The sequence below is a fragment of the Pholcus phalangioides genome, unplaced genomic scaffold (genome assembly GCF_987345545.1).
Source record: "Pholcus phalangioides strain wild (caught in Gottingen) unplaced genomic scaffold, Ppha-v1.0 ptg000015l_1, whole genome shotgun sequence".
NCBI lineage: Eukaryota > Metazoa > Arthropoda > Arachnida > Araneae > Pholcidae > Pholcus > Pholcus phalangioides.
Genome location: NW_028301608.1, coordinates 75,674,127 through 75,689,823, shown reverse-complemented (window position 1 = coordinate 75,689,823; position 15,697 = coordinate 75,674,127). Strand labels below are relative to the sequence as shown.

The 15,697-nt window shown below is 35.2% G+C and overlaps 1 protein-coding gene across 2 annotated transcripts in view; it reads left to right on the top strand.

Annotated features, from left to right (window-relative positions):
* LOC149076695 (uncharacterized) overlaps positions 1–15,697 on the top strand; it is a 62,817-nt gene that overhangs the window by 345 nt on the left and 46,775 nt on the right. The window lies entirely within an intron of this gene.

The window sequence follows — 15,697 nt, the reverse complement described above, 5'->3', positions numbered from 1 at the left end:
TAATATTTACTTTCTGCCGCCGCCATAATCAAAGCCAAGTCCGCGTAAAACAAAAGCTTCGCCATGTTGATAATGCGAATTTAAACGATTTTTGGTTGTGGTCATTTTTTTCGCTCGATTTTTCTCTATTCGTTTTCGATGAACTGCATTTTTCTTAAAAATGCTTTCGTCGTTTTTGGGAAAGAAATTCTTTCTGTTGGGAGTGAGTGCGTCGTTGAAGCAGCATATGTGGGGGGGAGGGGAAGTGAAGCTGGGGGAGGAGAGAGAAGAAGCACTAAGTCCTATGTGTGTATTATTCAAATTAAAACTTTGTTATTAACGTTATAAATTACCGTGTAAAAAATGAAACGGTGATTCCAGTTTCTTTGGAGTCTCTGTTCGAGTGCTTTCGGTTGTAATCGGAACCCATTTGGCGTCACATGTTTCCAAAGTGATTTTCCCGCCTAAATCTCCAATTTCTAGAAAAACCATTGTTCGTTCTTTTTGCGAATTACCATCGTTGTTTGTTGCCGTATCTTGGCCCTGTGGTGGAATCGGTTGTGATGAGGTCCGCAGTTCCCGTGGGGGATCCTTTCCAATTTCCGTACAAAAAAAAAAAAAGTGCCTTTTAGCGGTAAAACCCGAACTCGATCCTCCAACATGGAAATGGGAAATTGGGGTGAGAAATGAATAAATGCCGTCTAAATACCTGTGATTCGCAATGTACGGGGAAGGGGGGGGGGGTTGATTTGATTTTTTAATGAGAGCAGTCACGATTTATTTGATGGAAAAATAATTTCAGAATTAATAAAAATTAATTTTTCATAAATATTGATAAAGTAATTTAACAATAAAATTCATATTTGATGGAAAAATATTCATATGATGAAATATTCATATCCAAGTAATTTGCAAGTAAAAGGAAAATTAATATTTATTGAGGGAAAAATTAAGTATCAATGAAAGTTCAATGAAAAAAGTAACTTCATTTTAAATGAAAAAAATATCTCGGTATTCTCCAATAATGTGGGTTCACAATTTGACTCTGAGCCATGAGTCCCATTGGATCAATCCATTAAGATGCCACAGTATATTTGCCAGGTCTTCCGAATTTTTACTCTCCCAGACTCCCAAAAAAATTTTATATCTCCCGAATTTAGCCTGTGATTGTGAAAAATCCCTACATTTAGCATTTAGGGGAAAAAATTATTTCCTAAGAATTTACCTGAAAAAAAAACCAACAAAAAAACTGCTGCTTCATAAGCATTGTGTAAGTTGTTGCCATTTCGTCAAATCACAAAAAAAAAAAATTATTTTTGGGGAGAAAACACAAAATTAGTCAATCATCAAGCGTCAATCTGGCCTTTTGAAATCCAAAATTATCATGATTGTGTGTATCTATTTTATCCATATGTCCCGTTTTTGTTTGTTTAAGCAGATTTTTTGGTTTGTTAAATTTGAATTTTGAGAAGCAGGGCACCCCCCCCCCCCCCATCGGTACACAGAGTGTGAACTTAGTAGCAAAGTCATTTGCGTGGCATCCCCAAATGAAGTACAGCCTACTGGCATTTATTGATTAAATAACATTTTTATTAATATATTTAACATATAACTTTTTTATTTCCACATGTTTTTAATCGTTTTTGGGTAACCCTAGCGCTAAAGTCGGTTTGACGATAAAAAAGTTGCGAAATCGTGGTATATTGGGAATTTACCGGATCCCTTTTACATTTATTTTTGTACAGAATTTGGATCTGCACGAAAATCTCCCGAATTCTCCATAGTTGGCAGCAATGCCACAGTGCGAATCTATATACAGTCCACGATACTTAATGTGATTGCATTGGGATTCTAGGTTTCTGATAATAATTGCTGAATGATAACTATATCTACAAAAAAATCCCTTTTGGTCGAATGAGACGTATGGTAAACAGATATTAGTAAAAATGAACAGCTGTTTTTCTGAAAAATGTTCAATTGTTCTTTTTTTTTTTTAAAAAACAGGACTTCTTTTTTTTTTTCATTAAGCTAAAATCCTGTATTTTTTTTTATTTCGCCATTGTGAGGCATTGGAATGAAGCTGTTAAATGAAAATCATGATTAATTTTTTTTCAAATGTACATTACGTTTTATGGATCCATTGAGAAAACCTCTTCCCCACACATACATGGATCCCAGCCAACATTATGGACCGATTAAGACATTTTATACAGAAATGTTTGTCAACTAGGGAGGAGGGAACATTTTCTAGACTAAGTCTCCTACAGTTGCAGCCTGATAATAATAACTTACAGGGGAAAAAAATTGATTAAACCTTATCTTCAGAATGTGGAAGAAAAAAGAAATTGATAACTATAAACAATTTTTTCCCCCGTGTTATGGCGTTGGTATGTTCCATTCTTTGTGAAAGTGATAACAATACACAAATGATAATTATATCCATGATTTTAATAAGCAACGTTGTCTGTATCAGAATATAAATTGTTAACCATTGTGGGCTTCATGGATTTTTTTTTTGGCCCTCACGGTCTCAGAGGTTGATAACTCTTGCTTCAGGCCAGGATTGCACTATAAAAGTTTGATGAAAGATATATTACAAAACGTGGAGAAAAAAAACAATATGGATTGGTTACATTTACTCAAATGTAATGGATACGCCATTTCTGTCCAAGTAGATTTTGAGTTTTTAACCTTCAAAAAGCATTCCAAAAGCACAAAAATTGATTAATACAACATTTAAAGAATTTTTTAAAAATATTTCAAATTAATTTTTTTAATTTTCGATCACATTGGGGAGGAGTTGCATGTAAGCTCCATATCCCCCCCACCCAGGTGTCTTTTAAGAGTGGGAATCAGGATTTTACAAGCTGCTGAGGTGAAAAAAGGGTTGGGAACTGGAACTGGTCTAAACGCTCGAAACCAACGGGACAAAAAATTAAAGTTTTATGTAAGAAAAGAAAAATGTGGTAAAAATGTCAATTGACGAAAACTATAGTCAGAGATGCCACTGTACTCTAATTTACCTGGGTCACGGGACCCAGGGTATTCAAAAAATCTGGGTTCTTTTTTGAGTGAAAGTGGGCCCCTCTCGAAAAAAATATGCCTCCATGATTCACTGGTATCTATGAATTTTTTTCCAGCATGCTCCAGGTATTTGATCACCTGCTTATATCTCTTCATTGAGACGGAGCTGTGGACCATGTTCTGGGTAGGCGAAGCAGGTATCTCTGTGAATCAAATAGATAATTAATTTCTAAAAACATGTTCTATCCAAAAGTTCAATTACTTTCATAGTAGGAAAAGCCTCTGCGAATTGAACATGTGGAATTTAGCACATGTAACAGGCCATTTTATAAGAAACTTGGACTGGTGGGGCACTAGGAAAAAAGGGCACTCGAAGCGAAATAAGAGGCCATTCAAGTATTACGTAAGTAGATTTTCAGCCATTTTTGGCACCCCCCCCCCTTGTCAGAAAAAGTCAGCAAAGCACTGACCCCCCCCCCCCTTCCTGCCTGTCAGCAAAATTTCGTCAGCAGCTTAGAATATTTCATATCTTTCAAAAGGGGTGGTTGATGACGTAAGCAAACTTCAAACTCCCCTCTCCCCCTTGTCAACAAATCCGAACCCCCCCCGATGCTGACGTAATACTTGAATGACCCCTAAGTTCCGGTGTGTTCGTACAAATCATATAGCAGGCAAAAATTTTAATAAAATATTAGTTAATAAGTAATAATAACTAGTAAAGTTATTAATTATTAAACTCATTAATTGATTATAACTAAATTTTGCTAATGATTCAATTTTTTAAATTAATACTCTATTAATATTATTAATTAATCGAAATTATTACATTTATTTCATACTGATATCCAAAGGGAAAAAAAACTATTTTCATGATTCACATCGGTAGCAACAGAGCAAAAACTAGGTTCAGTCACCAATAAGCTTCATGCCACAAGGAGTGTGGCCAGTTGAGTTATAAGTCCCATTGACTTGAATATTAATGATATGATATACTAGAGAAGGAAACGGAGTAAACGTTGCATAACATGTGCAAAACAGGAAGGGCGGAGATGTAAAACTTAAAAAAAATCATAGCAAGGAATCCAGCAGAAGTTTGCAGGGCGTGCTGCAATCAAAAATTATGCATAATGGGGATAATGACACATTGTGCTGGCATTGATTCAAAACAATATTGAAAAAACATATGCGAGGTAGAAAATTATTGCATGTACAAAATGAAGCAAGGTGAAATTGTATATGCAGAACAGGGGAATATAACCATTTGCAAAAATATATACATGAAGGTACGCAAAAAATACATTAAACAGGTAAAAAACAAGAGGGTGCGTGGCCTGATCAGAGAGAAACCGTAAGAGTAAACTATCAGAATAAGCATCAAAAGCGAGCTTAATAAAAGACATCCTAATACTTCTGCCAAATGTTTTTGTAAATTGTTTTATCCATGGATGTTTTGTGGAACCTTTCTTCCATTCGTTCTCCAGTTCATGATGTTCTGTGACTCTTGTGGATCTGTGATTGAAGATGTTCAACTACCAGTTTCAGTTTTTCTTTAGAATCCACTCGAATTCCTTTAGCTACAGGTACCATACCATTTCGAGAGTGTTTTTTGGCTATATAATCGTATTCGTGGCATATGTTACACACAACATAAATACGATTTCGTTGCTTTCCCGTTTTTTTTTTCAATTTGGTCAAACATGTATTGCTTCAAATCTAGTTTCATTACTTGGCGCCACTCATCTCCATCTGATTTTTGCAGCTCCTGCGATACAGTTTACAGGCAACCAGAAGTAACAGGGGTCAATACAATTGAAACAATCGTGTTGGTTCTGTAGATTTTGTTCTGATGACATAGATACGTAGATTTATTTAAAAAAAAAAAGATGAAATTTTTCGGCATTTGGAAGCACAGTCTACAAAATCTGCAGATCACTTTTTTTGATATCGTTCGGATGATGGCACTGTTCTAAAGTCAGAGCTACCATTCTTTAATCCTGTGAAATGAAATTATGTGTTTTATTTCAAAAAGCCCGAAATATGTTGAGTGTATGGTGAGATTTATATTATCAAGAGAGGCTTATATGTTTACATAATCGTCTAGAATTGGTGTGTTAAGTAAGTTATGATAAACTGCAGTACCAGTAGTGACTTGTGGTCATGTTGCAGAGTTGTGAAACTACTTTTTTCAAGGAATGAAAAAAAATCAATAAAATGGGAGTAAAAAAATTCTCAAGCTGTTGATACTATGGTAACGGGTACTCTAAAGTCTAAACAATCTTAGTTTTTCGTTTACTTCTTTCTTTGTGGATATTATTAGATATACAGAGAAAAATCCTTTTTAATAACATTTTACTGAATGTGACAGTTGTAATTGTTAAAAAGAAGTGATTATTATACTATTTTAATTTATTCTGCCTCAACCTATGTCACAATTAAGGGGGAAACAAGCGAGTCTAGCATTCCGGTCACTAGACTTGAGAGGGCACGAAATTCACCCTTTAACTACTCTTTTTTTACAATACACGAGAGAAGTGCCAAAATGTGTGTTTTCCCCAGCTTACAAAGTATTTAGTTGCTGCCCGCTCTCAACCACTGCTCTTTATTTATGCACATCCCTGTTCTATGTATATGTTATTATAAATATGATAAATCCGCTAAATATGCATAATCACAAACCATTTTGTTAAGTTTGATAAATTTGTTTATATATTGCAAGTTTATTATAACATTCTGGGGACGTATGTTAATGTATAGACCTGCGTGTATATATATATATATATAGTATATGGAGTATATATACATATATATATACATATATATGTATATATACTCCATACGATGGGGATGGTATTGCGCCTTGTCGGGGAGAGAACAGTGGGACTTACTAAGAGAGCATTAGAAACTACGAATACAGTATATCAGGGGTTCAAAGTATGGGTTGCGATCCTCTGGGGTGGTGTGGGGGGGGGGGCATAAGATAATTTCCAGAATAAAAACACGTTTGACAAAATATTTATTTTAATCAGGGAAACTAGTGGCTGAGGTCATTTAAGGGCCCACCAACAATAGATATTGTTAGGGGGCATATATATATCATTAGGGGATATTGTTAGTTTATTTATTTCTGCCCCCTAATAATTTAAGGAAAAACAATGTAATGTATCCCCCTTTTTTGCATACGCGATTGAGTCTCGTATATATGAGACGACCAGCAACTTTCAACCCCCCACCCTCCCACTCTTTTCTTCACGTCAGTGCCTCTGCCCATGGCGAGTGGCACAGACAGCTCTGAAGAATTAAATCTTTCAAGTAAAATATGGGGGAGGGGAGAAATGTGACTATTTTCAAAATACAACACAGCCCCATATTAACCTATGGGCCCACGTGAGAATAACCCGGAGTTTCATATCCGTTAGTAGTGAGATCCGTACACAATGAGATCTGGGGGTACTATGATTTTTAAATGTGAGCATGTAAATATAAGTGAGCTGTAATTCCCAACTAAGTATCGGACCCCAAAACATCACTTTGCCCGATGTTGAGACAGTCATGCATAATACCCCCCCCCCCCCTAAAAAAAATAAAGCTTACTGAACTCTAACCCAGGCTAGGCGTCCGTGGACTCAGGGTGATGCATTGGGAAGATTGGTTTAGCTTGTAACTTTGCTTCATCGCCCAGTTTTGCTCAGACCTATTTTTCCGATACAATTTGGTTCTTGGGGAAGGGATGGCTACCCACCTTCTGGAACCATGCCTGGCCCAAAGTTCCAGAGATCGATCTTATCTATAAAATTTTTGTTGATTATTAATTTAGTTTTTATTAAATTTAATTCAATTAGTGCAAAGTGTCTAGCTCTCTCACTATTGGATGAGGGTTGGGAGGCCACGAGAAGGACGAGAGGAAAATATTGTCCAAAAGGGGCTAAAAGAAGGATGAAAGAGATATTTTTGCCGGAAAACTGGTAAAAACCAGGGCAAAACTGGAAAAAATTGGTTTCATGGGAAAAAAACAATTTTGACTCAATGTGTATTATATGTAAATGAGACATAGAAATCATTACAACAATCAATTTTATAATCTGGTGGAAAATACATACACAAATAAATAGAGATACAGTCGGTGCTCATTATAATGACCCAACACACAATATAGCGATCATTCCATTACAATGACCTAGGAAAAGTCCCCACACCCTAACTCTGGGGCCAGGCAATTCTCATAATTTTTTGGCTTTTTTACGCAATAAATAAATTATAGAAGGACCCGTCCGGGATGATCATGGTCGTTATAACAATATACAATTCTTTTGCATTGATTTTTTTTAATGATCCTAGACATGAATATATAAATGTGGGAAGTGTCGATTTGTTTTATGCATGGCAAAAACCTATTTTTATCTGGACTTTTTTACTCTAGTTTTTCTTGCTATAACAAAAACTTATCAACCCTAAAAATGATTGTTAAACCAAAATTTGAGTTCAAACTGTAATTTTCATAATAAATAGAAAAATAAATGCATAGCAATGCCTTGGATGCATACATGGGGAAAAGAATCTATTTTTCCTGACAGTTTTTACCGAAGTTTTTCCCATCTATGGTATAAACTTGCCAACCCTGATACAGTGAAATTTTGATATGATGTTCTGTGGATCAAGAAAAAATATTGTTGTAGAGCGATTTATTGTTATATCGGGCATCGTTACAATGAGGTTCCACTGTACAGTAATGCCCAGACTTACGCTACCGCTCAGGGGCGTAGCCAGAAATTTCGTTCGGGGGGACCACTTTCATTTCGGGGAGGGGCACCAAAGTTATAGAACAATAGATTTTGCCATCTTTTTCCCTTTTTTCGGTCATTTTGTCGGAACGAAGTCTTTTCTTGGAATGGCTGAAAGCCAACGCTTCCTCAACATGGTATTCTCTGGGAATGAAAATACTGATACTTTGGAACCTTTAACATAGTTTCCCCGACAATATGGTACACAGCATTTATATGGCATGATTGTTAAATTTTTTTAGATGTTGAAATCCGCAAAAATGAATAAAAAAGAACGATTTTAAGAGCTTCGTTTTCAAACGTGTCTGACAATAACAACGTGGAAGATACAAGGTAGAAGCCAAGCAACGTGCTTTGTTGGCGAGAAAACAGCATGCCTACATGCGTTGAAGAAAAATCGTTTTTTATTTTTTCCGAATAACTAATGGCTTATCGTAGGCTGATGGCAACCATTCCATTTAATTCTTCGGCCTAACTATGCTATGTCACAACTACTTTTGGGTTACCGTGTAGAGGCCTTGTTTTCAAGTGGGTGTTGACCAGACCTTCCCCCCCCCTTTCGCTACTCCCTTGCTACCACTAGTTGCACTGTTTTAAAGTTATGCGATTTTAAGTGAAAAATTTTCATTTCTGAAATTCAAGAATAATCACTGGATTATTGTTGAAATAGTGCAAATCATTAAATAATAAAATCAAATGATCTTCATCGAAAACAACTAGAAACCGGACTTAAGCAACCAGAATTAATTTTAATCATTATTTGGATGACCATACGTCCAGTTACGGATTAAAGTCGGCTCCAGGTGCAAAAGAAAATATTGGACCCCATTAAATTATAAAAGTGTAAAGTTTAGGTTTTTCGAGGTGCTTTAGAAGTCAGGGCCCCGGGTGCGCGCTCAGTGCGTCCGCCGTTAAATCCGCCTCTACATACGTCTCGTATTTCCCGGAACATTCCTGTATTTTCGCGTGATTTAAAACTAGAAACGATAGGCTACTAATGCACAGGAAATTTTTTTGAAAAGGACTAAGCAAGCAACTAGATGGGTTTTTACATCCAAATGGCCAAGAAAAAGGCCAGATCTAGTTGGAAAATTACCAAGTTGTCAACACTGTTCTAACTTGAGCTGGCACTAAAGAAACACATCAAACACACAAGAAAAGAAACACAAAAAGTTTAAGAAAAACAAAAAGTTTAAGAAACACACTTAAACTTTAGAATGGAAAATGAAAAAAAGAAAGTATTTTACCTTTTTTCCCCAATGTTAAAATGTAGATGTTGATTTCTATCCTTTTTCAATGATAACAACAGAGCAATACAAAAAGCACACAACAAGAAATGTAAAACAAATACTCAATTTAAAGAAAAAAAAAATCTGAACAAAAAGTAATTTTACACAAGTCCGCATTTGCAAATAATAAATTCTCAACATGAAATTCCCGGTTATAATCATTTCAAATTTCACCTTGCGTAACACAGATCCTTCTAGAAAGGCGTTGACATATGATACTCCAGGTCTTGATTGGTATTTTTTATGGTTTGTTATTACTGTATGGCCCGCTTGAGAGTGACCATTGGCTAGCCTCATCACAATGAGATACTGTCACCAACACAACCACCTTTGTGGAAATTCAATAGTAGCGGAATCATTCTTTAAGTATTGTATATTCACATAGTAGGGTTCAGTATACACAGAAACACTCATAAAACCACAGCACAGTGGAACACTCGTTTATATGACTCTCATTCATACGCGACTTCTACTCATTCATTTATACATGTTTGGCTTCAGTCGCAGTTCATTCCTATACATTTTAATGTTGAAATATTTAATTCATTAGACGCACAACATCAATTACACTATGTTTCGACTTGAACCCAGAAACTCCGTAAAAACTTCATTTTTGTCTATAGGATTAAAATTTTTTTGTAAGCAGCAAAAGACGTCACAAAATTAATATTTTTACAAATATTATCTCCAAAAAAAGCAATAACTTTTAGTATGATTGCAAACGGATACATAAAAATTCATCAAGCTGATGACCCCCTTTAAAGTGGGCTCTAAAATGGTTTGTTTATTTAAGTTTTTGAGAACTCTGGAAACGCGGCGAGCCATAAACAAAATAATTTACATTTTTTGAAATGCAACTATATTAGATGTGCAGACCATACTACTTCTTCGCATACTACATGTTCCTTCAGAGTTTTTTCCATTGTGTTAGTGCTTCGTTTCCCAGCGTTATTCCTGGAATATTTGCAACTGATCTGCTGGTGAGAAACGTGCAATATATCAGTTAGTTTTTTATAATTTCCAGTAGAATTTCCTTTGGTTGTGGTATCTTGTATGCTAGCTGGCTACGTGAAATCACCTGTTCCTAATTTCTAAAAAAAAAAAGAACCCCCCCCCCCTTCTCTTGAACATGAAATTAAAATTTCAACAAAAAAATCTGGATGAGTGAAGCTTGTGAAGAAATTAAATATGCCGAGTTACTTTTGGAGACGGTTGTAAAAAAGTATAATTAAAATAAATCTGTAAATATAAACAGTATTGTTCGCAGAAAATCTTACAAATTTGTTCTTACTTTTCTTCTTTTTTTTTGTCATTTGTAAAATAATCGTAAGAATCCTGAAGAGAGAGAGAAAGAGGAAATAAATAGGCAGTCATATTGGATTAAATTTATCAAAAAATCTCAATCTCATGACCTTTCTTTGTTTTCTTCACATTCAGGTAACTTTTAAGCATAATCCGAAAGTTAAATAAAAATTAATTTCGGAGAATTTGGGAGAGTTACGGCTAAATAAAAACTGCTGTGATTCAGTCTCTCGAAAGTCGTATAAGCGGGGTTCTCTCTCTCTCCACTGCCTTTATTTTCTTCATTCCCCCTCTCTTCAGATCTGGAGACCACCTAATGTCCGAATTTGAATGGTTTTGTGCTACTACACTGATGCTTATCTATCTATATTGCTCTAAAATAGAATGTTTTAACCCCGGCATCTGATGACAACCCGGTAACTTTAGATCCTTTCTACTTCCAGGGTTATATAACTAAATCATTTCACTTTAATGAGCGTCAAAAAAAAAAAATCAATAAATGGTCATATCCTTGGCCTCCGCCATCTGTTCTTTGTCTTTTTATGAGAGCAAAAGACCTATTCCAAAGAAGTCGGCCCCTGGAAAACTTATCTTTTCAGTTGAACTTTCCTTTTCCTTTTTGAAAAAAAAAAAGATCAGTCACATAAAACATCGATCTCACAAATGGGGGAATCTTTTTTGTGCAAATTTTTTCTTTGACTCCCTTCATATTTGTTTGAAGCTGAAGCTGCTTCAGGAAAACAAGAAAAGGGCTTTGCCCCCACCAGTGGTCATTTTTTATCTTCACTGGTGGGGCAAATAGAAAGGCTAATGTGGCAAAATCCCCCCCCCCCCCCAGTTAACATGTTAAAAAAATGGCCTGATGTGTAATAAATCTAAAACAAATATACAGTCGATCCTGCTTACAATGTTCCCATTTAGAACACTTTTCCCCCTGAGTACCAGGGTTTAAGCTGGATAAAAAATTCCTTTTGCACATGTTTGTGTTATAGGTCTGTGTGATCGCTTGGGAAGAAAATATTTGTTCCTCCTCCAAAGATCAATCATGCATATGACCCTGACCTGGAATGGAGTGCTTGCAGCATGGTCGTGAGTAGGATTTTTGCCATCGCCCCCACAACTTTAAATTTGGTAATTTTAGAACTTTGTTCTTTGTTAATATAACTCCCACCCCAAAATGCTACTGTCCAGGCAGTTCCCCCCCCCCCCAGTTCTGACACTGTGCTGCAGTGCCACCTTTTTTTTTGGAATTTTTTTTTTTTTTTAATTCAAGGTAAAATTTTTTGAATTCACATTTTTCACTTGCGCCATCACTTTCCCTTACCAAGAGCAGTTATATAAGCAAAGCATTTCTTTGAAATACCTTTGTCAAGACCACTGTGCCGCTGCACTCTTAACAAAGGTTGGCGGTGCATAGTTTGACAAACTTTGCTAACCCATCAACTTGTTGACAAATGCCTACAAATTTTTCGAAATTCTGAAAACATGTTCAGTATTGAGTAGAAAATTTGTGTCGACCAGCAATTCTCAACCTTTTCTGACTCGCAGAGCCCTTTTTAGTACATAAGTTTCTACGACGGAGCCTTTTTTTTTTTTCATTTGGTTATAAAATTTACTGATTCACTTTTTTTACTTTAATCGAGTGGACACAGAGTTCCTGGGAAGTGCAAATGGAGTACTGGTTGAGAGCCGCTGGTATAAACAGCATATAGATAAATTTTTCTTTCTAAAAGATTTCAAGTTTGTGGGGAAACATGATTTTTCCGTCCCGGCGACTGCATAATGATTTATAATGGTATATATCCTATGATTTTATAGAGGTTTTTCAGTTTCTGCCAGAAATTTGCTGCCTTCTATATTTTGCAGTCCAGGGCAAAGGCATGGGCATGAAAAAAAAAAAAACATTGAGAGGACTGAAAGTTGTCAGTTGTCCAGTAATGGGGCCTCGAGCCCGTATGTAGGAGGATGCATTGTGCCGCATTCTATATGCGGATGGTTGAAAATGTGTAATGTTTGGAAAGAGCTATAGACACAAAATGTTTGGAGCTTTGAAATGTTTTTAGAAATTACTTGCACTCTTTACTTTTTCTAATTTTTGGTCAGGGAAAATTTTTAGTTATGATCAGGGAAATGATAGAGCAGATTTTGTTGGGAACCCTGAAATATGAAAATAAAATTATATTCAGGCCACTTTTATTAGATTTCTTTGAAAAAACCACTTATGTCATCTTACACCATTTGAAGATATATCATCAGAATGTACCCCAAGGATAGAAAATGTGGTAAGAATAAAACATAGGCCCTATTGGCTAATAATGAACCAATGTGATATTTTTAAGGGGGAAAAATTATATTTAGGTCACTTCCTCATGTGATTTTTTGAAAAAAAACCGCTTGATTAAACCAACATGGTTTGAACCAAGCAACCCTGATCCCCCCCCCCCCAGGCCTCTAGTTAAGTACCGTATATACTTATGTGTATAAACAAAGTTTTTTTGTGGAAAAATTTGTTCCTCAAGTAGGGGGGTTGGCTCATACTTTGGTCATTTTTTGAGGAGAAAATATCGACCCCATGCAATCAGTAGTCATTTTTGTAGCAGTGTTTGAGAAACTGGCATTATTGGCATGGGATATGTTCAAATCCCACAGAACCAATAATGTCAAAGTCGAGGCAAAGAAATCGAAATCATAATTTTCTTTGATACTAGGTGGGCTAATGTTGATTGTACAGCCTTTAGATGTGAGCATCAACAAGCCTCTCAAAAACTATTTGAGGAATTTGCGGATCAAATAGATGAGTTCCGATGATAAAAAAACTGCAAAAAGTGGTGTCTTGGAGAAACCTGATATTGGCCTAGTGTGCCAATGGGTACATGAGGCATGGAATTTTGTTTCCGTCGAAATTATCATCCGATCCTTCAAAAAGTGTTGCATCAGCAATGTGATGGACGGAATTGAAGATGATATCCTCTTTGAGAGTGACAATGGCAATGACAGTCCAGATGAGGATAACAAAGATGCCACACCCCCTATGATGATCTGATGAATTATGATGAGCTTGGCGGCGACTCAGAAGAAATGGGTTAGAAAGTTTGAATCATTTTCTATTGTAAATTTCCACAAGCTATTCATTTCGCATGAAAATAATAAATTTTTTCCTCTAAAATGCACAAATTTTTTGGGTCGGCACTTATGTACACAGGTTTTCAATTTATTGCGGTTTTTTGGTGGTCCTGAAGTGGGGAGGTCTGCTTATATACAAGTCAACTTATACACGAGTATATATGGTAATTCAGATGATTGAATAAATCATCGAGTAATATTTTAATAACTGTTGTCTGACATGGTCTTATTGTGTCGTCGTTTTATTTCATTTGTAATGGATTTGTTAAATTCCCTTTACAGTGAACCTGGGCAGTTTTTGTGGTAACCCTTCCCTCTCATCACAGCTTACCCCTTAACTTTAACTTCTTAAGGTATCCGACTACCTTTCTTGTCACTTTTCTTTAAAATGGTTCTGGAGTGAACTTTAAATACATTTTTTGATAGAAAATGTCTCAATGGTGAAACAGTAACAAATTTTGGTCTATCTATTATATTTTCTATGAAAAAGTCGTTTTTATGTCAAATTTTAGGCAAAATTCATGTGATATTCGAAACACGATTGCAAGAAATTTTATTAATGAAAGGCTCTGTTATTTTCACAGTGCATTTAGCTAGTAATGTTGCAGGTTATGAACAAAAATTTAAAGGATTGCATGATATGTTCATAAGTTACAACAAAATATGTTTAAATACGTGTGAATTTTTTGAAATTTCATCCTACATTTTGTCTATAAAACACTGTAATTCAAAAAGTATATGTGATACACCTTATATGGTTGAGGTTATGAACCAAAACCTATAGCAAAATATCACATTAAAATTTCGTAAGGATGCAATGAATCAATTTTTACAAATCATGTCACAAAGTCAAGTAAAATGTCAAAAATAGCATTCTTCGTAAAACACGTTTAAAGTCTTTATTCGCGTATTACTTGTATGTAAAAACGCAACACTAAAGTGAACGTAACTTTGATTCCAAGCATCATATAAACAAAACAAGGCCAGTTTTGGAATCACAACAAATAGGGCTTTTATAAATGGTAAAAAAAAAAAAAAAAAAATGAAAATCCATATTTTCTTCCAAAATGACGTTTTCAACGTAGTCGGATACCTTAATTAATTAGAGAAAATGTTAATCTAAATAACAATAGAACAGTAGCTGATGTCTATGGCTTGGGACGAGCGATCAAAATATGTATAAAATACTTGGCACATAAATTATGGACATCATCCAGAATTTACTGGCCAACACTTGTAACTGACCTATTAGTAATGTTTTGTCACTTAAAAAATTGTTCAAGCCATTTATTGGATGCTTTGAAATTAATTTCATTCTAAAAGCCTTCGCCAGTGAAGAGTTTTCAATATTTCTTTGCCGCATAATTTTATTTGAAAACTTTTGAAATTAGCCTACTTTCTTTCCTTTCTTTATAATCCAATAAACTAAAACAATCTCTATTTCATGTTATTTTGCACGGTTTTTTTGTATGGTCAGACATTGGTGGAATTCGTTAACGTTTTCATATTTCAACATTAGGCTTTTTTGGTTCAACTCTCATCTTTTATGCTGTCTATTCCAATCTTGTACACATGATCAAGGAATACAAAAATATTTTGCTGTTCCACTTATATTTTCATTAAATTTTTTTATAATCTCCAGAGATGGCGCTGACATGCTATAGCGCGTCAAATACCCAGAATTTCAAAAGAGGACACATAAGAGAACAATCAGTGCTACTGCAGAACAATCTAAAAGAATTTTAAGAAAAATGGAGAATTTATACACTACTATGGAAGTTTTTACTGCAGAGCATTTTCAGTCAGCTGAGGGTTCGTTGCAAAACAATGCCAAACATTCTACTTTAGGAGTGGGGGGGGGGGGTATATTAATATATTTTAATTTTTTTTGAGAGGGATTCACTTTTACTGAAAAAGGACTCGTATTTGGCCAATGACCCAAACAAATTAGTGGCATCTCTAATCTAAAAACTATAGTGCATCTGCAGAAATGAATACACAGTCTGACCTGCTTATATTGAAGTCGAGAAAAACAGCGAAAGTCTTTGTTATACGCAGGGTTGGTAAAAAAACCGTTTTTTTTTAACAAAAACCAAAAAACCGGGTTTTTTTGGTTTAAACCAGGTTTTTTTGTTTTAAATAGTATTAACATTAAAAACAATGAAATTTCTGAAAAATCATTCAAACTTCTAATAATTAACT